The sequence below is a fragment of the Gossypium hirsutum genome, chromosome D06, assembly GCF_007990345.1.
Source record: "Gossypium hirsutum isolate 1008001.06 chromosome D06, Gossypium_hirsutum_v2.1, whole genome shotgun sequence".
NCBI lineage: Eukaryota > Viridiplantae > Streptophyta > Magnoliopsida > Malvales > Malvaceae > Gossypium > Gossypium hirsutum.
The window spans coordinates 22522880-22548436 of NC_053442.1; the positions used below are offsets into that span (position 1 = coordinate 22522880).

At 30.2% G+C, this 25557-nt stretch overlaps 1 non-coding gene across 1 annotated transcript; it reads left to right on the forward strand.

Annotated features, from left to right (window-relative positions):
* Positions 1 to 18368: 18368 nt before the first annotated feature.
* LOC121218999 (small nucleolar RNA R71) lies at positions 18369 to 18475 on the forward strand. The gene has a single exon (XR_005915479.1). It is a non-coding gene; the product is annotated as a small nucleolar RNA R71 (small nucleolar RNA).
* The last annotated feature ends 7082 nt before the right edge of the window (positions 18476 to 25557 follow it).

Sequence of the window (25557 nt, forward strand, 5' to 3'; positions counted from 1 at the left end):
ATAATTTTCTTAGCATCAAGAATGAACATAGACAATTTATTATCTAGAATATCTGAATCTAGACAATAATTTGTCCAGATTCATTTCAAATGTGTTTTTACTAATTTTATATATCTTTATTTTTTTGTATAAAATATCAGCTTTTTAGGTTATTATTATTTTAAAAAATATATAAAATATAAATTTATTAAACTATATACAATTAAAAATATATAAAAAGCCTATAACTATATATAAATATATAATATATAATTTTATTAAAAATAAAAATATATAAAAACTAAAACTTTATGAATATATAAATTTACTAAAAAGCACGCCTAGAATGAATCTGGACAAAGGATTGTTTTAATACATTTGAATCTAGACAACCATTTGTCCAATTTCATTTTTTATGTGAAAACTTTTTTTATACTTTTTTATTATGTTATATATTTTATTTTTTAAAATAAATATATTTTTAGTTTTAAAATAATAACATAATAGTATGATATTTTATAAAAAGTTTAAATATATAAAATTACTAAAAAAATATAGAGTGAATCTAGAGAAATGGTTGTCCATATTTAAATTTATATGGACAACCATTTATCCGAATGAGCATACTGAGAAGTTGTCACGTGTCAACGTTGGACTGATTATTAATGCCACGCCAGCACAAACTAACAACATTAGTAGAAAGATGCCAAACTATGTGACAAAATAAAAGTTAGGTACTATCTAGGTCCAAAAAAATTAGGTACCAACTAGGTACAAATGGACAAGTTCAGGGGGGAAATATATTAACCCAACCACAATACTGAAAATTCTAGTTTTTGACTTTTAAAAAGCCATTTTCTATTTCAAATTGTAAATTTGTCTCTCATTAACTATAAATTCTAAATATGGTTTATATTTTCAAATTGATTATTTGTTAATACCAAAATAATAATAACATGGCATAATAGTAGTAGTAGTAGTAGTAGTAGTAGTAGTAGTAGTAGTAGTAGTAGTAGTAGTAGTAGTAGTAGTAGTAGTAGTAGTAGTAGTAATACTAATAATAATAAGGGCTAAATATAAAATTAGTACATGAACTTATCAACTTCTCCCAAATTGTTACATATGGTTTTTTTGTCCCAGATTAATACCCAAACTTTTTTTCTACCAACTATATTGGTACCCAAGCCTAATGTTGTTACTTTTTTGTAGATGTGGAAGCATTGGCCACTCATGCAGTGCCACGTGTCATCCTTTTTGTACATCTTTTTATTTGTATTTTTTTTCATTTTCCCTCATTTTATTCCATTTTTCTTTTCTTCTTTTTCTTTTTACTACCTCGGCCGTCACACTATTTTCTTCATCTTTCTTCTTCACTGTCTTCTTCATCTCCCATTTCCAAGCTTCATGGTTTTTGAATTTTTTTAAGGGTAAAATTGGTCATCAAGAATTTTGGGAAGCATGCAACAATTAATAAATAAACACAAAAACAAATTAAGAAAGGCTCAAGAAGGTTGAATTTTTACCAACATTTGGTGCATGCCCGTTAGCTTCAACAAATTTTAGCGTCCCATTTTTAGAAACCCCAATTCTCCCACAATCCCATTGTTGTTCTTGAAATCATCTTAATCTTGTAAAGTATTAAAATCAGTCTCTAAACATGACACCCTCTTATCCATCTCCTTGAATCTCTTCCTCAGTATTTCCAACTCAGTTTAAGCTTTGGCTTTCTCATTTTCATGCTTGCAATTCTTGATTCTCAAATAGATAATTTCATGTTCTTTCTCATACATACTCTTCACTCCTTTTGACAATCTATTACACCTTTCTTCAACGAACTTTCCTGTTCCCCTCAAAATTATTCAATTTATGTGCAAGTATACATAATCTTTAACAAGTAATAAACTAGTGAGTAAGAGTTATTGTCTCCACACGATTATTTATGCAAATCAAGTATTGCAAAATTAATACTTAACAAATTGGTCGGAGATCAAAATAAATTAAATGTGATGAATTTTCTAACTTATACTAAAATTATCCTAAGTATAAACACAGAAGAAATAAGTATGCAAGTTTTTAAGAGTAACCACAATAGTATGCATGTGTTAGAATATTTTTTCTTCCTAACTTAAAATTATTTAAACAATGTTAAGAGATGTTACAGAGATTCTGTGACATATTGATAATTTACTAACCTTGATTTTACGAGTGCTTGCTTCTCTCTAATACCTAAGTTTAACCTTTTTGTCTGCATATTTCTATATCTATTTTAACTTTAAGGTTACCTTCCCATGCATCGTTTAAGGAATCACACTTATTAAAATGTTAAGCTTTTCTAGCATATGTCTATGTCAATTAATTTAGTGTTTTAATAAGCATAAATCAGATTATGTGAGGTAAAATTAATATTTCTATACTGAAATAGTTTAATCACATAAATCCTAAAGTTATGCAAGGTAATAAAATTCTTTCAATATTATTATTAATTTGACCTAATTTCATCTTAAAAATATCAACATTCACCATTTAGATATTGTGTCAATTAATTACAATCTGGTTCTGATTTAATAATTGATTCAATTGCATCCCTGCATTTATAATGCATGAATAATATGTTCATGATTTTATCTAAATGAATAAATAGATCAAATGCACAGAACACCTCTTAACAGAATTAAATAATCTAAGCTACGGAATTTAAATCATTCTAACACCAACAAAATTAAGCAACCTTGATTATATTAAAAGCATAAAACTTAGTTGCAATCATGTTCCTTGAATTGAAAAAAAAATATTGAAGGGATGAGAAATGCTAAGCTATTTTCGGTGGTTCTTCGAGGCAAAGCTCACTTTGCTCCTCTTTCATTCCTCCCTTCTTGCTATGACAACAAAGCTGAAAACTCTTAACATGGTCGAATGGGGCTGCTCTCAAGCCTTGCAAACTCTCTTGAAGAAAATGGAAAATGAGAAGTGAAAAGAGAGAAAAGAGATAGGGAGTGAGGAATAAATGAAATGGGTAAATGTCTAGGGGTATTTATACTTATGAGGAGCCCATTTGGTTTACTAAAAATAGAATGTCAAAACCTCCCTTTTTCTTTCATACAGGGTCTACCCCTTGAGTTGAGGAAGGAAGATGGATGACTTTGCTAAATTTAGTTAGTCAAAGCTTGAATCATAGAAAGGAGTTGAACGATCACATGGGGAAGTTTTTGTGGCTGATTTCTGATTTATTAACAAGTCTTGGGTGCCTAATTTACTTATTTTATGGATATTTGGGCTTCCATAGCCGAATTGGGCTCTTTTCCTCCCATAGTAGACAGTTTGGGTCTCAAATTAAGTAGCAGGCTTATCCACTTCAATCATCCAATTATGAGCTAGGTCAAATTGAATCTAGAAGTCCAATAAATGATTTTAGGGCGGCTCATGCTGATAAGCCATCAACCCACATCTGCATGGCCTTTGCCGCTGAAAATTCTGCAACATCGAACATCGAATAGGTGGGCTTCAAGACTAACTTTTCTCTTATTGCACCAAATTACGTCAAATTGGAAAAAATATTTCAAATTGGAATGTAAATAAGTAAAATTAAAAATTTATCTTTAATTTTATTCTATTTTACAAATTTGTAGTAAAAATACAAAATTTGCAATTAAAATAACTGAATTTGCATGAATTATAAGTCAGAATGTGCTATAAATGTCTATATAATTTTTAGTTCTCACACCCTTAAACTTAATCAGAATGTGTTATAAATGTCTATATAATTTTGAGTTATCACACCCCTAAACTTAATTCATTGTTCGTCCCAAGTAATGAAATATGCTAACTTACATTACAACTCAAGGAGTCACTTTTGTAAAATCCCTTCAAACAAAATAAACCTTTATCATAGTCATGTGTTTACAAAACTAAGCTCAAGAATAGAAAAATGATATGCTAACAAAAATATGTACTAAATATCTTCCCTTAACAAATACGAGCTAAAATTTTCCCAATCAAATTCTATTTCCTTCGATTAAATTAGGTAATAATCCTAAAGTTTAACTATGCCTTCATATGTTAAACTAAGTAATTCCTCTCCACTAATGTAGTTAGCACAGAAGTATAACTAAATAAGTCTCTATTATGGTTGTAACGTAGCTATGATTTGGCTAAAACCTTACTCTCAATAGGTCAAAGTAGGAAAAAAGATAGATAATTTTTATGCTAAAACCTTAGACTCAACTTACCTCGGACCTTCCAAATACAATTATCCCCAAGAACACCAACTTTTTTGAGTTTGAATACATATGTTCACTATACATCTTTTTCAACAATTGGATTTTCTTAAGCAACCAGTGTTGCTTTCTTGAACATAAAACTCAACATTTTGTGCATTTTAGCACTTCTCTTTAACTCCTTAAAACTTAATCACAAAAATATTCTAGATGTATTGAGTCTAAGATTCGGGACAAGAAGAGATAAATTTAAAGGAAATGTGGCTTATTAATGTAAGGTTTAGAAGAAAATCAGGCCATATTGCTAAAAGTAGGGTTTAAAGGGAGAATTATTACTAGGGTTGGTTTGAAAGGCTCAAATGATCCAACAAAAATTTGCCTAAATTATTTTCAAATTACCATGCCTCCTAGGATTTCGCCTCAAGGAAATTATTAAATCAATTCTAAAGGCTTAAACTTTCATGCATTCTTATTTTTTATAAGGAATTAAAAATTTTCATGGCAACCCTTATACACAATTACTAAGTTTAGCATTTCTGTCATAATTAAGCTAACATAAAAATAATTGAACTAATAGAGTTTTATACATACTAAAGCTAACATAATTAAGTAAAAATTAATTTTTGTAGCAATATTTTACTTAAACATGACCTGATAGAAAAAAAATTAATTTTCGTAAAAAAATCCCCAAAAAATTTATTTTTGGTCCCCCACTAAGGAGAAACAATGTCCTCATTGTTTAAAACATAAAATAAAAGGGACAAATATAAAGAAGTGAATGGAAACTATGTTGTAATAGCCTATTTTTTAGTGGTGTCAGAAACAGTGGTTTCGGGACCAGAAATCCGATGAGTGAGTCCGTAAATATTATTATTTAATACTTACTAGTGTAATATTATATTATATTAAATTTTGATTTGATAATTTTTTGGGATTGAATTAATATTTAAGTACAAGTGGTTTGTTCCTAAAGTCAAGTGGTTTTAGAAAATAAAGTATCGGGACCTCATTTCTATAAATCGAGTTAAATATTTATGGAGCAATTATATAGGTATATTGAAATTTGGTTCAAAAATTTTGATATTTTGATAGTCAACTAAGGAAAAAGGACTAAATTATAAAGGTTTAAAAGTTAATTGCCATAGGTTTATTTGTATTAAATAGTTATAAAAGTATAAGATGAAGGTTTTATTAATAGACCTTAATTGTTATGATGGTTGGTTAGTGGGTGGAAAAATAAGAAATATGATGTGTTAAATGTTTTAATTAAAATATTATATGTTGAAATATTAATAAATGAATAAAAAAGTCATTATCATCACCTTTTTAATTATCATGGTTTTGAACCGAAAATCATTTTTTGAAGAACATAAAAGCTTCGGTCAAGCTTTGTGGGTGTGCATGTAAGTGCAATTTTATCTCGTTTCTTGTAATTTTTATGTTTTTGTTATCGTTGCAACTAGGTCCAACTAACCCGTGTGTTAAATTACAAAACTGTTAAATGTTTTGACATGTGCCATTGTTGAATTTGTGAGATTTTTCAAGTTTTGTACACTTGATAATTAAATAGGACTGTTTTGTAAAATGATTTTAGTTAAATTTAAAGTTAAGGATTAAGTTGTTAAAATAGTAAAATTATATGAAATTATTGTAAAATTTGCTAAATATGGGTTGAATAAGGATTATAGGAAATTCGACTAGCATGAATTGGGATTAAATGTGGTTAATTTGAAAGTTTCGGGTTTAGGGACTAATTGAATAAAAAGTAAAAGTTTAGGGTAAAAGTGTAAAATGGCGATGAAGAGTCAAATATATGTATTTTAGTATTTTTATGATATTGAATTGGTTAATTGAATAAAATCATTATTATCTAGATCATGAAACAAACAAATGGATAGACAAACGTGAAAAAGAAGAAAATTGTTGATTAGACTTTAGAGTCATGTTTGCTACAAAATCAGTTTAGGTAAGTTCGTATAATAATTGAATTGGTTTAGTTGTTATTTTTTGAATTATTAAATATCTAAGTATGTTGTACTTAAATTGGCTTGCATAGTAAATATTTAATTGTGGAATTGGATCAAATTGAAATGAATTTATAATTGAGGGTCATGATTGGAAATATGGAAAGTATATACTTGAATTCATGTGACAAGGAAATGCTTAAATAATTATATGATATGTTAATTATTATTTATGTTATGAGTGAATTAAATTGATTGATATATGTTAATTAGTAAATTGAACGGAATTGCATTATTGGATAAATCGATACTATGTCTGATAAATAAGAATTATATGGATGTATGCTCGTAACGGTATAATGTGAAGAAAGTTAATTGAAATGGACATGGTATATAAACTATATGAACCTTGTGAACACTTAGGATACAAATGACATGTCATTAGGGGTTATTACAGTTTCGGGTGCTGGTATTGTATGCCCTACTGATAACTGAAGTCCTGCATTTGTTGCGAATTATTCACAACTCATGTGAACAGCATCGTGTAGCCTAATATCCCGACTCACAGTTTGTGTGAGTAGACCCATTTCATAGCTCATGTGAGCATTTATAGATATGGCTCGTGAGAGCAGTTACAGTTACGGTTATAGGCACACTTTGTGTAAGCATGGTTCTCGCGTATCCAATGTTATTTCATTTGGTCCATCGGGTGTTAAATGTATAAAATGATTCGAAATACACGAAACAGTTTTATGGAATTAAACATTGAATGGATAAATTTATATGATTTATTGAAACGAAATATGGTATACAGAATGATTATGTGTTATATATGTAAATGAAATGGTTATATGGAATGATTACATGAAATGGTTATGTGAATCGGTTATGTGAAAATATATGTGTGAATTGGGGAAATGGATATAGATATTTGAAATGAAATGTGTGTTAACTGAATATGTGATGGTTGGTTTATATACCTAATGTGTTATTCATGTATAAGTTTGATAACATGATAAAGTTATACATTTTACATATGAACTCACTAACCTTGTAAGACTTGTAATGTGCATAGGTGATTAACGAACTCACGATCATGATATTGAATTATCTTGTAGGATGTTTAAAATTACATACTTTAGAGTAAGTAAAAGTTTAAGTTTATTACGAACTTATTAAGCTTTATGTAAGGTTACCTCGTGTTGGTTTTTCTTCCTTGTAAATCGTCGAATTTTAGCTATCGATTGGATTGCTTCTAAAAACCACACTATTCGGTAACTTATTTGGCAACTAATTGTTCACTTTGGCTCAATTATTAGTGAAATGTAAATAAGGCTTTGGAATGTGTATGTTATGATCATTTTGGTTATATTTTGTGTCATTTGAAATATGTATGTGTGTTTGATGGAAATCCTGATTGATGATTTGGTTGGATTGGTATTTGATAACATAAAAGTATGGTTTGTTTGATTTTAAGTGCATGATTTTTCACAAGGTTCACGAATGTTACATGGTCTGATGACACGGTCATGTAACCCTATTTTTAAATCATACACGGGCGTGTAGCATGGTACCACATGGTCTCAACCATGTCACATGGTCGTGTGACCCCTATTTATATTATTTTCCTTATTTTTCTCTATTTTGTTTCAAATTAGTCATTGTTTCTAAATTGATTTTTTTAAGTTTCGTAGGCCCGATTTAAGTTTTTTTTTGCATGAATGCTATGATTATTGATTGGACATTGATTTTTGAATTGTGTTTAAATATTATCATATGTTTTAATCATCGTAATATCCCGTGACCCTATTTCGACGACGAAAATGGGTTAGGGGTGTTACATGTGCACTAGGTAGGATCCCAAGAAAGGGAGGTGTGTCAAATATGACAACTTAAATACCAAGCCTTTCCTTGACATATCCAATATTAGACATGCTCATTTTCATTACCACACTTCTCATTTTTCGTGGATTGAAAAACTAATGTGTAAGTTTGCTCAATTTTATTTATAATTGCAACTTAATATTTATTATGCTAAAAATGTAAAAAAAGTAGTAGAGAGAAAATGAAATAAATGACAATTGAAAATATAAAATAATGACTAAGAAAAGTTAAGAGAACTCCCTCAATTTTATTCAAAATCGTCAGTAACCGAGGCGATGTCAGAGGGTCATCTATCATACCAAACATACTCATCTAGGAAGTAATCATACTCTTACCAAGCAAATCTATCCAACATCTGATTAGGGAAAGAAAATCGAAAATGATCTTTCCTGGTGGCCTCATTCATGCAAATCCTTTAACCTGCGACTCAAATACCTGAAATAATCCATCTAATACCCTTCTTGTGTCTCTCCAAAACCACAAGTGACTCTTCTTCTTAATTCTTAGTGAACTCAACTAAAATAGTGACAAGTAAAGTCGAAGATAGACCCAAATAATCATATTTTAAAAGAGAAGGCTATAAACCCCCAAACCTAACCTACACGTTATAACTAGATTCTGAAGATTACATAAGCCACTAAAATGGAAAAGTAAAACATTCAAATTCTTTTAAAAATCCTAGTCTAACTAATTTTAGAAAAAAAACTTGTGCAATTCCTGAGTTAAAATAAAACATCAGATAATTAAGTCGGCTAAGAATAGAATTCATATTATTACGTAATGTGTTATTTTTAAAAACTCAATTGATTTGTTTCTATTTTGATGATTTGTTTTACAAAGATTCCTTCTCTATTACACAGTGGAAAAATCGTGAAATTAGAAATTTTATATTTGAAATCCATATTTCACTTGAATTAAAATCAGTTTACATGTTTGAATATAAATACCATGCATGCAAGTAAAATCCCAAATTACGCAACCCATAATCCAAAACCAAACTCATGCCACATTTCAAATAAAACATTATAGTCCCAAAAATAATATGATAATAAATTTAAAAACAAATAGTTTATTTATAAATGTTTGAGACAAGCCCTTCGAATTTCGCGTTCGATCCTAACTTTGAGGATTATCTAAAAGGAGAAAATTAAGGGTTGAGCTTTAAGAAGCTTTGTATGAATCTAAGAGTAACAATTCAAACATAAAGACATTCTCAAAAAAATGATAAGCCATCCATACGAAGCCAACAACAGTATATAACAAATCATCAATCAGTGTTATCAAAACAAAATTTGTAATAAACATGACAATTATAAACCAATGTATGAGCATGTGTATGATCAAATGATACAATGCAAAGTGTCAACAGAACAGATTCTACCCCTATCCACTACACACCATCTCCGTTCCCCAACACACCAATTAGGGTAATTAGAAACCCTTCCAACCCAACACATCAAATTCGTGGTCTTTAGCTACTAGAAATTATGCAGACAAGTTGCCAAATTTATTGTGAAATTACCACCAGAAACAGATAATGCAGTTTAACTGCCAAATCAAAATTTGTGAGTAAACCACCAGAACCGCAGATCGTAGTTTGCCAGAACTTCTTCCAAATCATACATAATCATATCCCTCCCCAATGTACATGCAACATCATATTTATCAAAGTAACAAAATCAAGCTTGGAAAAAAAATAGAATATGGTACAGTGGCATGTCATTATATGCGACCAAGAAATAAAGAACAATGACATAATACAATTATGCATATCGTAGATAAAAAAATCAGCAACACGCTTAACATGTAATTCATAAATCAATATCGGTTTGCATTTGAACATTCAAAGCATATCATATCGTGCATTCAATTAACCCATATCAGACATACAATCAGTCCAACACATACATATCCAATTAACAAACCTAAGATCTTTTAACATAAAATATCTTTTTAATACTTACCCAGCTTGACACTCCATTAACATCACTAGGTCATTCGTCTATATCCCCAAAACCAGCAACTAACATGTTGTATTAACCAATTATATTAACAGAATAACACTAAATACACAATAGAATGACCCACACCTGATCTATGTAGAGGATAGGTTAGGGGCAGTAAATAAAGGTTGTCGAATATTAATGGAATTAGTTGCGAGTCGCCAAAGGGTTGCTGAGAAGTGTTGTTATTGTTGTCAACTAGTGGCACACAGGGAGCGACAGATTACAATGGCTACTAATTGCATGAGACAAGATGCGATGACTATCGATTGCATGTGATAGGATGTGATTGTTGTTGCTGCTATGTGGTGTTGGGACGTACGGGTGGTGCGGTGGTGGTTTGGTGGTGGTAAATGTTAAAAGTGGTGGTGCAGAAGATGAAAAAATAGTGGCTCAAAAATAAAAGAAATCAAAATGGAGGAGGAAGGAGGAGTGAATGGCAGAGAAGTTTCAGCAACCAAACAAAAAATGAACGTGAGAAAAAAAAGTGGAGACTGTATAGGAGAAAGGACGACACCATGAGAGATTTTTGGGGATAATACTTCATATACATATTTTAAAATATAAATTATAAACAAACTAAATCCCACCTAATCCGATTTTGATATTATCTCAATCAGGTTGTTTTGAATTTGAGTTTGACCATCTTTCAGACTGCATGGACAACAAAGGAAAGGAGAAGCAAAAATATAAAATTAATACAACTTTGAGCACAACGGAATTTGAACTCAAGTTGCAAAGGAGAACGGAGAATGCTTTAACCATTGAACCAACAAGCTCATTCTTGTCAACAAACATACTAAAATTAAAGATAAGCTAGACATGCCAAGCCATATATTAGGGCAAAAATAATAAAAATAGTGCGAGGGAAATGATTCTAACTTGGGTTTCAAGGACCATTTCACTAACACTTAGCCAACAGACTAGTAACTCATTTATTTTCTAGAAACGCACAAATAATCTTAAAAATCAAAGTGTGACCACTACCTCTCGATTCACAAACTTGATTCTACTAACGCTCTGATTTTTGGGATGTTACAGAGGAAAAATCTCCAATTCCAATATAATTGGCTCTTCAACCAGTGCCTTTGGTTGTGTGTACTCCTGAGTTGATAACGTAAATGATTCGAGTGGAACTTTCTAAGCAAATCCCTTCGAATTAGCTTCTATGAGTCCGCTAGTAGAATACATTCTAACGAATCGTCTAAAGAATTAAGTTCCAATTATGTAAAAGTTAGTGATTCTATCTCAAAAATAGCAAAGCATTCTGTAGCTACATTTGAGGATTTAATTGCATTGAAGACATTACAGGTCACCTTGTCATCCAAAATTTCCTTAAGTTGAGTATCTTTTTGTTTCTTTTGGAATCGTTGAGGATATGGAGGTGGTGGGGTTTTGATCTTGACCTGTTTGTGGGAACAAACTTGTGTACTGTAGGAATTCCAACATTCGATTAAATTTCCTCATTTTTCTGAGTAATAGCAAGTTTACCTCTAAGTAGGGATTTAACTTGTGGGAACAAACTTGTGTACTGTTATATATCTATCGGGTTATTTGAAAATGCACGGTAGATTCAAAAAGATTAGTTTATTTGTGTTATTTATAATATTCGTGATATTATTAGTATTTTCGTAATATTATTATTAATGATTCTTTTTTTATTTTTTTATTAGAATCGAAAAGTTTAATTAGAATGGAAAAGTACAATAAAAGTTAAAAAAAAAAAAAAAATATTGCATTCAGACAATCATACAATATGTGGTAGTTTGAATTCTAATTAATGTTTTTTCTTCCTAAATTATTTATTTCATATAGCATATAGAAGCAAATTGATTTCATATAGAAAGTATAGATAGATTACTATGTATCGACTAAACCAATGACTATTCATGATTCCATAATTGAATCAATACTCCAAACTAGAGGAATGTTATAGTAAAACTTCGTTTGAAACGATGTGATAGAAAGCAACATGTAACTTGAAGGACATGAGCAGTTGTGGATTTCAAAACCCATTACTTTCTGTTATGTAGAAATGAAGGTGCTTCTTGCTCGACATTCTTTGTTCTATCATAATCCGTCTTTTTGTTGGGTTGTAATGTAAATAACCCATGACCTCTCAGAATCAGAATAAAAAGAAATGCAGTGGTCTCTAGTTTGTTCCGCTATCCTCCTCGATAAATCATTAGGATTCGTTTTCAATAGAATCCTCCGCATTCATGGGTTCAGCCGTCCCATCACTCTCGATTAATGCTTAGGTCTGAATTCTCCAATGGAGCCTTAATTTAATATTTCTATTTATTTAATAACATAAAAATAAAATATGTTCTTAAGTCAACCTTCTCAGTCTTTATTGACTTAAGTTAAGGCTCTTGATTTTTTTCTTCAATGAACAGATGTTCATCTAATTATTGATGAAATCGCTACTATCAAAAATACCACATCAAGAGCGGTGGATTGTGGTTGCAAGTTAACGTGTAACAGCCAATTGTGGTAATAGCGAGCCGTTATTCCTGTTATTGTTTCGTTACAGTACAATTTAAAAAATTCCAACCCCTGTAAAACAAAATTAACAGAAATATAATAAGACAAAGGGAATATATTCTTCACCTGCAAAATCATATAATTTTTAATCAAAAAAAGAAAAAGCAGTCCAAAAATAGAAAAATATGAACCGATTATCGACTTATTGGTACAACAAATTTGTTCAAAAAACAGAAAAAACAATCCAAACTCTAAACTTTCACTCTCAGGTTTCACTGTCCAAACTCCAAGCCAAACAAAATCACACCACAATTACAAAAATCTCTAGACAAAACCTCATTTGCACTTTCAAAAATTCGTAATTTTCATTTGCACTTTCAAAAATTCGTAATTTTCAAGTAAGTACATGTTTTTTTTTTGTCTTGATTCTTGCTTCTTTTTGTTGTAACATGCAAAGATTGATGAGAATTTTTTGACAAAATATTTTGCAAATCATATTTATATTTTCGGGTATTTTGGTAGGAATCAATGATAGCCTAGGCAAAGTTTAAAGAAATTGGGGAAAAATGGAGAAAGAATGGGCAAATTTTGCAAAGAAAACCTAATGCTTAAACCCTAATTTTTTTCCTCTTATTTTTAGCTCTCTCCCTCACGATAGAAGAAAAGGAAGGGGGTTGGGGATTTAGGGAACTTTTTGTTTAAATTTTTATTTTTTGGGTTTTGGGTGACTGGGTGAAAATGGGTTATGGTGGGTTATTGGTTTTTTAAAAATAAATTATGGATTATGCAATAAATTGAAATTTTCAATGTTTGTTATTTTTACTTTTTTTGTATCATATTGTTGATAATATAAGTAATGAATTGCTTATATTTCTAAATATAATTTTATGTTTCTTGTATACAAATAAAATAAAGCATGCCACCACGTGAAGAGTTCCCGACTAAAGGATTGGAGGGTGCACCAAGTAATGATATAGGTTGGCAGTTTGGAACTTCAGTGCCAAATATGAAAGGAAATCTCATATATAAACTTTGTGGTAAAGTTGTGAAAGGAGGAATAACAAGATTTAAAGAACACATTGCTTATAAAACCGACAATGTTGCACTATGCCCTAATGTTATTGATATGTGATACTTTATTATTATTTTTAAATTTTATTATCAATTTATCAATAAAGATTATACATAATTGATAATAATATAAAGTGTGAATTATTTTTATTTTATTAACAGGTTTCATTAGAGAAAGTGTGATGAATATACTGAAAGAAAGCAACATAAAGAAAATAGAAAAAAAAAGGAGAACAGATGAATTCTTATCCCAATTAAAAGGAGAAGAGGATGAACACAAGGAATTCATTGATGAGGTTTCTGCTATAAGGCAAGCAACTTGAGAAAGTATCCAATCACAACACCAGTGGCATAAAGAGGAAGAATTTAGACGAAGTACTAGTGGTTGGAGTAACATTTATGAAGAAAGGTAATCTTCTCATGGATCAGCTAGAGAATATCATGGAGAAAGAACAAGTAAATCCATCCCAAGTGAGTCTGAGTTTAACTTAAGGGAGCTATACTTGAATTAGCTAGAAGCAAAAGCTCAAAGTAACCAAAGATCAGTGGCTCTTTTTTAAAAACTTTACGCAAGAAGATAGGTTAAGCGGTATCTAAATTTTTAATATATGAACGACTTCCTTTTCAATTATGAAGCTCTCTATGGTTGTATAACTTAATTCAAGCTTCAATTGAAGTTGGATAAGGTGTAAAGTTCCCAACACCTTATGAGGTTTCAGATGTGTATTTGGAGTTAAAGTATCAACGAGTTCTAGATTGGGTAAATGGACTAAAGACTCATTGGAAAGAATTAGGTGCAACTCTAATGTGTGATAGTTGGACGAAAAATTTGAATGAAATGCACATCATTAATTTCCTTGTTTATTGCAATAAAGGAATTATTTTTTAGAAATTTGTGGATGTCTCGAGTGTTCGTAGTAGATATGTTGAATTGTACAATAGTTTGTTAGATTCAATTGTAGAAGAAATTGGAGAAAGTTACATTGTTCTAATAGTGACTAATAATGAGGCAGCAATGAAAGTTGCTGGAAAAAAATTAAAGTTGAAAAGAAAGCATCTATATTGGACCTCATGTGTAGCTCACTGTTTAGATTTATCTCTTGAAGATATTGGGAAAAAGCCTAGTGTGGCAAAAGTGCAAGATGAGGCTAAGAAAGTGACTTGCTTTATATACAATCACATTGGGACTATTGATTTGAGGAAGAAGTATACACAAGGGAAGCAAATACTTCGACCTGCTCTTACTCGATTTGCAACTCATTTCATTCAACTTGAAGAGATAACAAGACAAAAACAAGGTCTGAGAGAAATGTTTAATTCAAAGGTCATTATTTTATAATTAGTTCATATAATCACTTAAATATAGCAACCTTTAATTATTTTATTAGTTCCAAATAATTTAAATTATATTATTTTAAAATTTTTATTATGAATATATAGGAATTTAAAGAATTAAAATGGGGACAGCAAAAGTCAAGGCTTGCTTATGAAGCCAAAAAAATTGTTTTGGGAAAAGACTTTTGGAAAAAAGGCCAATGACCTCATAAAAGTTTACGAGCCCTAGTAAAAGTATTGAGACTTGTGAATGGTGATAAAAAACCAACAATGGGCTTCATTTATGAGGCTGTTGATAAAGCTAAACAAGCAATTCAACAAGATTGTCGATATTTCACCGAGTACAAAAAGATTATTGACAATAGATGGAATTTTATGCATTTCGACTTGTATTCAGCTAGTAAGACAAAATGTTTCATGTAATTAAGAACTATTTTTATATTTTAAGCTTTAGATTATTATTATTTGATGATATTCTTATAAATTATGCTTAGTTTATTTTCTCAATCCTTAATTTCAATTTGGGGTGGAGCATTTTGAGAATCTACTAATATGAACATTAGAAGGTACAAGATCAGTAATTGAAACATTAGAACCTTCTCTTCATACTCAAGTCAGAATGGTTAATCATGTTAGTTTAAGTACTATTATTTGTAACTTGGTTACATAATTTTAAATGGAATTATTTTTTTTCATGTTTTCTATCTTTTATTTATGCAATTATTACTATTTAGAGATAAACATGAGACATTCGGTACTCCACAAGTACAAAGAGCTTGGAAGCAAATAAATTCGGGTAAATAGTTAATTAAATTATTTAATTTAATTTATATTATTTAATTATATTGTACATTTTGAAGTTATTTTGAAATTTGAATAATATTATGCAGGTGAGTGGTGGATAATATACGACACGTGTTCCTGAGTTACAAAGATTAGAAATTAAAGTGCTTAGTCAAACAACTTATCAAATTGCGAACGAAATTGGAGCACATTTAGTTATATTCACATCAAGGCAAGAAATAGGTTGAAGTATAAAAACTTGAAAAACTAGTGTTTACGTGCTATAATATGAAGCTTCAAATAAGACATGAAAAAAGAATGAGCATTGATGATATAAACGCTAGCTTTAATCCTATTAGCCCTGATCATATCTTTGAAGATGTTGATCCATTATCAGAATGGCTTCAAGAGAAAGAGAATTCATTGTTAGATGGTGAAAATGTCAGTGTGTTGCTAGTGGATACCTCTGATGTTGATCAATCTCAATAACAAAATTTGTCTCATTCAAGTTCTAATGCAACCCCAATTCAGAGTGGCGATAGACCCAATGGTGGTGGTTTAAGTCTAATTGATGAAGATGATGGACATAGTGGTGATAGAGGTGAGATTAGGTCTTCTAGTCTGTATGGAGGAGAATATGGGATTGGTAACACTAATGGACATTTCTGTGATATATCAGAATTTGATAGAAATATGTTTCCTAAACCTAGGAGAGGTAGAAGTGAACCTAGAGCTCCATCAAAAGGAAAAGGTAAGAAGCATACTTCTGCAGGCTCTTCATTTGGTAGGAGATTGAGTTTTAATAACCTTGGGTATAGTGATTCATCGACTAATACTCAAGGTTTTTATGTACCAGAACAACCTTCATATTTTCAACCTTCACATGATTATCCACAACCATATGGTTATTATCTGCCATTTCCTAATTATGGTGTGTCCTATCAGCCTCAAATGTATCCTCCACCACAAATAAATCACCCAGCTCCACCTCCCATGTATCCTCTTCCTCAAATATATCATCCATATCAATTATATGAAAACCAATGTGAAAATGTTACTTTTTTTATATATTTTTTTGGACAAAGGCCACGAGAATCAAGTTAAGAACACTCTCAAAGTGAAGGTGAAAGATCTGATCCTCCTCATCATTCCATTAATTGGTGAAAACTAAATTGTACCACTACCATTATTTGTAAGGTATTTTTTTTAAGAAACAAATTGTTAATGTTTTTAGTTTTAATGATATTAAAACATTTAAAATACATCTATACATAAATGAATGGAGTATATTTTATGAAAAGATAATTAAGAATTGAAGCATGTTAAACTATATATGAAAGTAGAATTAGAGTGAGAATACGTGGTAGGAAATAGGAATAATTAATGAGAATCAATACATTTATTTGTGTCTTTTTTCCCTTTGTAGCATAGAATGCTTTGATATCTTCACTATCTTCAAAGTTGTCAAGAAATATTGAAGACCTCTCTTCATGTAAGAAATTTTAATTATTTTATCTATAAAAACTTTCAAACTTATTAAATATGATGAATGTTTAATATTTCCTTTTTTTTTACTTTGTTATTAGTTAATATAATATTCTTAAAAAATTTGTAAATAAATATAAGAATAATTAATGATTGTAAAATTTGTGTTCTCATAGTAATAAAAGTTCATAAGTGTTAGAAAACACTGTAAAAATTATTAAAAATGACTTTTTATAATTATAATTATAATTCTTATGTTTTAAAATAAGTTGTGCGAATTTAAAAAAAAATTCATGACTATAGTACCCGTAATGACCACAATAGCATCCATTATGTCTGCAACCGTGATAAACGCAACGCAACCAAAAATACAGCTGCAACCGCAATTTAAATCCTTGCCTCCAAGTTCAACAACTTTCGTTTCCATTGTCTTCCCACTCCTCAAGGTGACAACTTTGCAATGTTCTTTTCCGTGCTTCTAAGATTTTTTGTGTCCCTAGGAAAAACACCTTGGGATCTGCTTCTAAGCTCATTGGTTAGTTGTCCCACTTGGTTTTCTAGATACCTCAAGGTTGCATTATTTTTTTCCATATATGTCTTCAAAAAGTTCTCCAAACCATTGAAAGATTCGACTTATGGAGGTTTCTAAACTTATTGAGTAAATCCTGACAGATTATTCGGTTGGGATGCCATATAAGACTTGCTAGGACTTGAGCCTTAATTACTTCATGGAAAGTTAGGATGGTTATGCCATGAAGAATTATAAACGTTTGAATGCATACCTTGGTCATTCTTATTTTGATTTTGACGAGCAATTTTCTAACACATGGTTGTCCCCACAGAAAATACATGAAATGTTCTCAAATTGACTTAGCTATTGTTCTATCATATTACCATTGAAATCGTTAGTAATAAACTTCTTAAGCATAAAAGACATTGAAAAAACCTAAGTTACTAAATATGTAAGTGCATTCGCCTCATGTACTCCTGTCACTCTTCTTCTTATGGCTGCTCAATTAGCTGACCATTGATAATTGTTGCTATAAATTTCATAAGCTTCGGAGTATGATTTAGAAAGAAGGGCTCCATTTGCCGAAGCATCCACCTTCATTCTAGTATGAGCATAAATACCAATATAGAAAGTCTTCATTTGAATGCAATAAGGAATGCCATGATGAGGAAACTTTTGTAATAATTCCTTGAACTGCTCTAATGCCTCATATAAAGATTTTTCATCAAATTGTTGAAATGAAATTATTTCAGTTCGGAGCTTGGCATTTAAAGATGGAGGAAAGTATTTCATTAAGAAATGGTTAGCCAACTCTTGCCATGTACTTATGGAACCTGATGGTAGAGAGTTCAACCATACTCGTGTTCTATCTCTTAAGGAGTATAAGAATAATTTTAGTCTCAAGGCATCTTCTGTAACTCTGATCAATTTGAACGAGTTACTTACTTCCATGAACAAGCGAAGATGAAGATGTGGATCTTCAAAAGGCAACCCATTAAATTGATTCACAGTTTGCAACATTTGGAACATGACTGTCTTTAGTTCGATTGCAGTGCCTCAATTTTAGTGTTCACAATACCTGGATTGAGCTCGTTAAGGAGATGAACGACACATTGTCGAATGGCGTAGCTTTTGTCATCAGCAACAATGATTGAATTGTGAGCATTATAAGCAAATGCTTCTCCTTGAACATGTTGTAAAGGATCCATTATCACTTGAATAATAACGAAAACTATTAAACTAAAAATAAAATAAAATAGAACCAAATTGCAAGATAATTAATTTCACAAATAATTGACTAAAATAATAGTCCCTAACAACGACGCCAAAAACTTGTCTTAAAATTATTCGGTTGATGTGCAAGTATACACATTCGTTAAAAAAGTAATAAAGTAGTGAGTAAGAGTTATTGTCTCCACAGAGACTATTTATACAAATCAAGTATTGCAAAATTAATACTTAACAAATTGGTCAGTGATGAAAATAAGTTCAATGTCATAAATTTTCTAACTTATACTAAAACTATCCTAAGTATAAACATATAAGAAATAAGTATGCAAGTTTTTAAGAGTAGCCACAATAGCATGCATGTGTTAGAATAATTTACCTTCCTAACTTAGAATTATTTAAACAATGTTAAGAGATGTTACGGAGATTCCATGGCATATTGATAATTTACAAACCTTGATTTTATGAGTGCTTGGCTTCTCTCTAAGACCTAAGTTTAACCTTTTAGTCTGCATATTTCTATGTTTATTTTGACTTCAAGATTACCTTCAAAGGCATCATTTAAGAAATCACACTTATTAAAAAATCAAGCATTTCTAGTATAAGTTTATGTCAATTAACTTAGTGTTTTAATAAGCATGAATCAGATTATGTAGGTAAAAGTAATATTTTTATACTGAAATAGTTTAATCACATAAATCCTAAGGTTATGCAAGGTAATAAACTTCTTTCGAAATTATTACTAATTTGACATAATTTCATAATAAAAATATCAACATACACCATTCAGATATTGTGTTAATTATTTACAATCTGGTTCTAATTTAATAATTAATTCAATTGCATCCGTACGTTTATAATGCACGAATAATATGTTCATGACTTTATTTGAATGAATAAATAGATCAAATGCACAGAACACCTCTTAACAGAATTAAATAATCTAAGCTATAGAATTTAAATCATTCTAATACCAACAAAATTAAGCAACCATGATTATATTAAAAGTAGAAAACTTAGATGCAATCATGTTTCTTGAATTGAAAAAAAATAAATGATTGAAGGGATAAGAAATGTTAAGCTATTTTCAATGGTTCTCCGAGGCACAACTGACTTTGCTTCTCTTTCGTTCTTCGCTTCTTGCCATGACAACCAAGATGAGAACTCTTAATATGGTTGAATAAGGCTGCTCTCAAGCCTTGCAAACTATAACGCTCTAATTTTTTAAGAATTTAATTGCGAGAATCTGCAGTAATTAAAATTATGTATCTGTGGTTCTTTGTTTTGCTACTGTGTTTGAGATTTAGAGTTCGAGCCGCATCGTTAAAAGTTTTGTTGTTTTCTTTTAAACAACCCCTATCATTGTGTTATAAATTTAAGTGCAATTTTGTGTTAAGTTGTGTTAAGAATAAACCTGTCGGCTCACTGGTTAAGCATCTATCTATATTCTATTTGGTCTTGATTTCAAGTCCTATCGTATGCATTGGGAGAAATTTTTGCATGCTGTCGGAAACTGGATGGTGGTTAAGACAATAGTTTTATCATTTCTTTCCCTACTTCTCTTCTTTCTTTTTTTATTTTTTCTTTCTTTTACTTCTTTGAATTTTCCTCTATTGATTGCATTCAACAAGCGATTATCGAAATTAGTGAAACTCCTAAGTTGTTGGAGGATTTTTGTGTAAGTTCAATCCAAAAATCTTAATCCTCTGCGAAATTTCGTTCGTTTCCTGTCACATTGCAAAACTGGGAACTCTCTGATTGTTTACATAAACTTTATGATAAATGATTATTTTTTTCCTAAGGCCTGAGTACGGAGGAAGGTGATCTCTCGTGCGTTGTGCCAAGTTAGTACTGTCGAGTTATCGTAAGCAGTCATCATTGGAAGTGTAGCGTCGAGGTTTCGACGTCTTTAGTCAAGTGTTTATCTATGCGATAAATCATTGTTTTAGTTGCTTGATTCGTTGTTAAATGGTTGGGTTAGGTTCCGGGACTTCGTCGTGTTGATTCTACTTCAAAAGAGATCAAGTGCATATCGAAAACCCCATTTTTTCGCCAATTTTGATTGCCAAAAAATATCACTGTCGGTGCCACACAGCCAAACACACAGGCGTGTATCCAGGCTGTGTGGGTGGCCATGTAACTCACTGTTCATCGATTTGGTGCCACACGAGCGTGTGTCCAGGCCGTGTGTGGCCATATTAGTGCAGGGTTCACTCGGGCATGTGCCCAGGCCATGTGAGGCACACAGGCAAGAACACAGGCATGTGTTTAGGTTATATAACTCACTATTTATGTTTTGGAACCACATAGGCATGTGTCCAGGCCGTGTGGCATATAAAACAGGTCCGAATCTTATTTTTCTGAGGCCGAGTGTGCGGCCGACACTAACCTTGATCTCCTCAATGTATAAATGATCTAGTTTCGATTATATGAGGACTCTCTGATGCTCTACGACTGACATATGTATAGCATAATTGTATGTGTTTTGTGATACCAATATCTGTCGTTGAACTGTACTCTGTAATTGTGGATATTTGTACTACATATGCCTGGGTTGGGATATTATGAAAAAGGAAGTACTATTCTCTAAACTAGTGGCTAAGCCACAATGTGGATCTTTCTTCTAAATACTACCATTAGGAATTCCCATATTCTAATATATTATGATGTTTGAAAAAGATTGTATACTCAGTTAATTATTGTGTTGGATATTATGTATTAAATGGTTTATTCTGACTGTGCTAGAAGTGTGGCATGTTAGTACCGTTGATGTAACTCTCTAGATTTGGTTTGGACATCTAAGTTGGGTTTAGGGTGTTACACAAACTCTCTTGAATAAAATATGGAAATTGGGAAGTGAAAAAAGAGAAAAGAGATGGTAAGTGAGGGATGAATGAAATGGGTGAATGGCTAGGGGTATTTATACTTATGAGGAGCCCTTTGAGTTTACTAAAAATAGAATGTCAATACCCCTTTTTTTTCCATACATGGTTAGCCTCTTGAATTGAAGAAGGAAGGTGGATGACTTTGCTAAATTTAGCTAGTCAAAGCTTGATTCATAGGAAAGAGTTGAACGATTACATGGGGAAGTTGTTGTGGCTGATTTGTGATTTCTTAACAAGTCTTGGGTGCCTAATTTAAATATTTTATGGATGGTTGGGCTTCCATAGCCAAATTGGGCTCTTTTCCTTCCTTAGTGGACGGGTTGGGCTTTAAATTAAGCAGGAGGCTTGTCCACTTCAGTGATCCAATTACGAGCTAGGTCAAATTGAATTTAGAAGTCCAATAAATAATTTTAGGACGTCTCATGCTGATTAGCCATCAACCCACGTATGCATAGCCTTTGCTGTAAGAAATGCTACAACATCGAACATCGAATAGGTGAGCTTCAAGGCTAACTTTTCTTTTATTGCAACAAACTGCGTCAAATTGGCAAAAATATGTCAAATTAGCATATAAATAAGTAAGATCACAAATTTATCTTTAATTTTGTCCTACTTTAACTACAAAATTTGTTGTTAAAATACTCATAATTTTCATGAATTATAAGTCAGAAGGTGCTATAAATGTCTATATAATTTTGAGTTATTAGGCTAGCGTTGCCACGTCAACAAAAAAGTAACGGCATTAGGCTCGAGTATCAATATAATTGATGGAAAAAAAGTTTGGATATCGATCTAGGATAGAAAAATCCATAAGTACCAATCTAGGATAAGTGGATAAGTTCGGGTATCAATTTTATATTTAACCATAATAATAATAACAATAACATGTGAAAATAAGTATGCGTTACATTTGAGTAAATCAAATTTATATATTCAATATATTATAATATTAATGAATTTGAGTTTATATATTTCGTATAGGGTTAATGTACCATTTGGTACCTGAGTTTGGCTACAAGCTTTAATTTGATAGTTAAATCAAATGACATCATATGACCCAATAAATATTGTGCTCTAGGAAAAAAAATTAGTACTTTAATTGGGACAAAGAAAAAAACTCAGATACCAAATTAAACATTGAAGTCAAACTTATATACCAAATTGGGACCAAGAAACCCTTAAGTATCAAATTGAAAAAAAATCATGTATCAAACTAGTGTAAGATAGAGTTTACAACCCCTGGTCATGTGAGATGCATGCAAGAATCTAGCTTGCTGCCAGTGGCCACAAATTTTAGGGATCGTAAGTTTTCCCATATTATGAATGAAGCTCTCTAAAACACGATCATTCGCCTTTTTTACACAATAAAAAAATCAAATAAAAAAAAGTAAATTTAACATAATTTAAAATAATGAAATTTAAAGTTTCGTCTTATTGTTGTTGTTTGGGCTGTGGAAATATGCTTGTCGTCAAAGCGGACTAGAGAGGTGGTCATTCGTAAGAAGTCAATTTGAAACGAGATAATTAAAAAATATATTTTTAAATGAAAATATCGAAAAATTTAAAACGAGGGAGTTTGAGAGAAGGATGTGAATAAAAAAATTGAGGGTATTTATAGGGTAAAAAATTTATTGTTGGGAGTTTTAATTGTTTTTACCATTGGTGCAACAACGTTCAAAAAGTCATTGATTTTTACTGTTGGGGGAAAGCGCGGCTAGCTGGACAAGTTTTCCTACCACTTAGCCAAAAAGTATGGTTAACTAAACGCGCTTTTCTTTTCTCTCTCCAAAATCGACATATTTTCTTAAATAAAATAAAAACCCAAAAATCTAATTAAAGAAATTCGAGATATAAACCTAATTTTTCCCGTGAAAGAAACCTAATATATAAAACATATCTTTTATCTAATTTAATAAATTTAAAAAAATATATATTTGAACATCAATGATAAAATTTGAATGGAGTGAGGAAGTAGAAAAGACAAGTTGACGTGTTAGAGAAGTCGAATGTTTGGGGTTTAAAATGAAGTGTGGACAAAAAAGACACGGAATGGAAGGGCCAAACCCATGTGCCTCGAAAGTGGATCTTTAGTCACCATTTTGTCCGCTCAAAAGTGGATCTTTCTATCCTCACTTACGGTTGAATTTATTTAATTGAATGAAAAATCAATTAAGTGGATTAAAATATTTATTTATGTATATATTATTTGTTTATTAAATTTATTTTATTTTTTAAACATTTTATTTGATTGGGGCAACATTCAGACATCAACTTCCAAGATTAAAAGCTGGCACCCAACACAACTTTGCTGTTTAACGTTAACTATTTTGTCTTGTACACCAACTTATACAATCCCTATATTTTAATTTTAAAGAAAAGTAAAACAACTTTTTAATCCTCATTATTTACAGTTTCTTTTATCAAATTAGTCATTATTCTTTAAAGTACATAAATAACTACAAAAAATGTTTTACAAATTAAAATTTATTCCTTATTTCCTATAAAATATAAAAAAATTTCAATAATATAAAAATTTAAAAATTTTAAAAATTTGTTATTTACTCCATAAATAGTGATAAGGTAGTTTGAACAACCTTTTCTTATTTTAAATCATATTAACTTTGAATTGGTCTAAATTAAATTTAATATAATCATTTTTTTCAAAATACACTATATTAAAAGAATTTTATATAAAAATGGATCCGATTTTGAAAAAATACAAAAGTAATAAATTATTTTTTAAAATTTTTATTTATTGTATTTTGATCAACAAAATTACACAATATGTTTAAATTAAATTTGAATCGATTTAGAGTTTGCATCATATTTAAAATTTATTTTACACTAATATTTCATATACTTTATAATTAAATATAATTAAAATAATTATATATAAACTATTTGAATTAAATTAAAAATAATTGCTCAAATATGATTTAATATGGGCCTTATTACTATTAGAAGTACTCATGAGCAATATTAGACCAAGGCCTGATTTCAAAAAAAAAAAGCTTCGAGTTCATTTCATCCAAATGGACATTTTTCTATTTTAAAATAATAACAAATTATTTTATATTTAAATTTAATTATATAAAATTAATATTGCTATAATTTTTATATTTTTATTATTTTAGACAATAAAACCGACCATGCCAGCCTAAGGTTAAAAATATAAGCCCAAGACCATCTGAAAATGAGTTGGGCTGATCGAGTTGGTTAGATTACATAGCTCATAAACACTTCATATTATCATTTAAGGAGTAAATAGCATGTTCTTTGAAATTTTGGTTTTTTTTATTATATTTTTAATAAATTTAATTTTTTTACAATTAAAGAGTCATGTTCTTTTCATAATTTTTGAATTTTTTTTAAAAATTATATTTTTTTAAATTTTTTATGTTTTAATTAAAATATGAAACAAATATTTAAAATTTTTATGTAGTTTTAAAGGATAAAGACCAAATTAAAAAAAATTGTAAACGTTGAAGGCTAAAAAAGTTTTTTTTTACATAATTTTAATGGCAAAATTAGATAGAGGGATCGAGAGCGCCACCAGTCCCCCTAAAATGGGAAAATATCACATTGGCCCTTTTATATTTTATAAATTTATAAATTAGTCAAATTACATTTTGGCCCCCAAAATGATAAAATTTTAATTTAATCTTTTAAAATTATAAATATATATGATAATATAATGATGAAATTGAATTTTAGCTCTCATAAAAAAATATA